This window comes from Coregonus lavaretus (genome assembly GCF_964263955.1).
Source record: "Coregonus lavaretus genome assembly, chromosome: 21".
In the NCBI taxonomy this organism is placed as follows: domain Eukaryota; kingdom Metazoa; phylum Chordata; class Actinopteri; order Salmoniformes; family Salmonidae; genus Coregonus; species Coregonus lavaretus.
Window position 1 is genome coordinate 1,599,568 of NC_140008.1, and position 2,660 is coordinate 1,602,227.

Consider the following 2,660-nt stretch of genomic DNA (forward strand, 5'->3'; position numbering starts at 1 on the left):
ACTGTATGTAATGATATGTTTATGTCTTCTATATGGTGTTCTATACTGTATGTAATGATATGTCTATGTCTTCTAGATGATGTTCTATACTGTATGTAATGATATGTCTATGTCTTCTAGATGGTGTTCTATACTGTATGTAATGATATGTCTATGTCTTCTAGATGGTGTTCTATACTGTATGTAATGATATGTCTATGTCTTCTAGATGGTGTTCTATACTGTATGTATTGATATGTCTATGTCTTCTAGATGGTGTTCTATACTGTATGTAATGATATGTATATGTCTTCTAGATTGTGTTCTATACTGTATGTTATGATATGTCTATGTCTTCTAGATGGTGTTCTATACTGTATGTAATGATATGTCTATGTCTTCTAGATGGTGTTCTATACTGTATGTAATGATATGTCTATGTCTTCTAGATGGTGTTCTATACTGTATGTAATGATATGTCTATGTCTTCTATATGTGAATTAAACATTCTGCCAATCATGGTTATTTTATTTATTACCAGAGAATTGGGCTGATTCAAACAAGACCAAACATGCTTCTTTCTAAAGTAAGGAAATGTCCAAGAAACTAAAATAACCAACACCCTTTCTTGTGATTGTAATATATAAAAATATAATAATATATTTCCATTCACATTGTGTGTGTGTGGTCCAATGTGTGAGGGGCTTGTTGTGATCCGGGGGGTAGTGCATTGGTCTGTACACTGACTGTATGCCTTCTTAATATTGAGTTGCATCGGGTGGGGGGCTGTTAAAACTGTTTTGAATGGGGTGTGTTTTGGGGTCTGGGGGTGAAATCAAACAGTGTATTCAAACTGGTTAGGGGTAGACTTAGACCCCCCAGAACATTCACACCTGGTCCTTTGTTGCAGGATTTGTTTTAGACATGTTTGTACATTAATTTCTTACATTTCCATTCCCAGGTTGAATGTCAATAAGAAGTAATATAATTGTGTGTATGACTTTACAATGTCCAGCTACATTATACTCCACATAGCTTTATAGGAAGCAGACTTTACAATGTCCAGCTACATTATACTCCACATAGCTTTATAGGAAGCAGACTTTACAATGTCCAGCTACATTATACTCCACATAGCTTTATAGGAAGCAGACTTTACAATGTCCAGCTACATTATACACCACATAGCTTTATAGGAAGCAGACTTTACAATGTCCAGCTACATTATACTCCACATAGCTTTATAGGAAGCAGACTTTACAATGTCCAGCTACATTATACTCCACATAGCTTTATAGGAAGCAGACTTTACAATGTCCAGCTACATTATACTCCACATAGCTTTATAGGAAGCAGACTTTACAATGTCCAGCTACATTATACACCACATAGCTTTATAGGAAGCAGACTTTACAATGTCCAGCTACATTATACTCCACATAGCTTTATAGGAAGCAGACTTTACAATGTCCAGCTACATTATACTACACATAGCTTTATAGGAAGCAGACTTTACAATGTCCAGCTACATTATACTCCACATAGCTTTATAGGAAGCAGACTTTACAATGTCCAGCTACATTATACTACACATAGCTTTATAGGAAGCAGACTTTACAATGTCCAGCTACATTATACTCCACATAGCTTTATAGGAAGCAGACTTTACAATGTCCAGCTACATTATACTACACATAGCTTTATAGGAAGCAGACTTGACAATGTCCAGCTACATTATACTCCACATAGCTTTATAGGAAGCAGACTTTACAATGTCCAGCTACATTATACTCCACATAGCTTTTATAGGAAGCAGTTCCTAATCTACTGAAACTTCTTCATGGCCAAGTTGTTTTATTGAATAATTTTGACCCACCCTTGGTTTTTGAATTTATTCAACTATGAATTTGGCTCTATACTCCAGCATTTTAGGTTTGATATTAAATGTTTTATATGAGGCGACAGTACATAATGTCACCTTTTATTTGAGGGTATTTTCATTCATGTCTGTTTTACTGTTTAGAAATAAATATACTGTATTTATCTAGGCCCTCCATTTGTAGGTGTCATAAGTATTTGGACAAATTCACTTATAGTGTATTACACTTTGTCAAAAGTTTAGTATTTGGTCCCATATTCCTAGCAGGCTATGACTACATCAAGCTTGGGACTCTTGTTGGATGCATTTGCAGTGTGTTTCGGTTTCAGATGATGTTGTGCCCAATAGAATTGAATGGTAAATAAAGTATTGTGTCATTTTGGAGCCACTTAAACATATTATGTTCTTATTTACAATATAAGTGACTCCAAAATGATTCAATACGTAATTTACCATTCAATTCTATTGGGATATTGTTTATAGATTAGGATATTGTTTTTATGCAGATTTTTGAATATTCGCATGAAAATCTGTTTCCATTTGACTGGCGTCAGATGTGAATATTGTAAAATCTTCATAAAAACATGTGCATTTTACCAGCAGAGATGTTTCCATCAAATTGACGTGTTGAAGATAAATGGCTGTGCGTGATAATATAATATAATATGCCATTTAGCAGACGCTTTTATCCAAAGCGACTTACAGTCATGCGAGCATACATTTTTTTTGTGTATGGGTGGTCCCGGGGATCGAACCCACTACCTTGGCGTTACAAGCGCCGTGCTCTACCAGCTGAGCTACA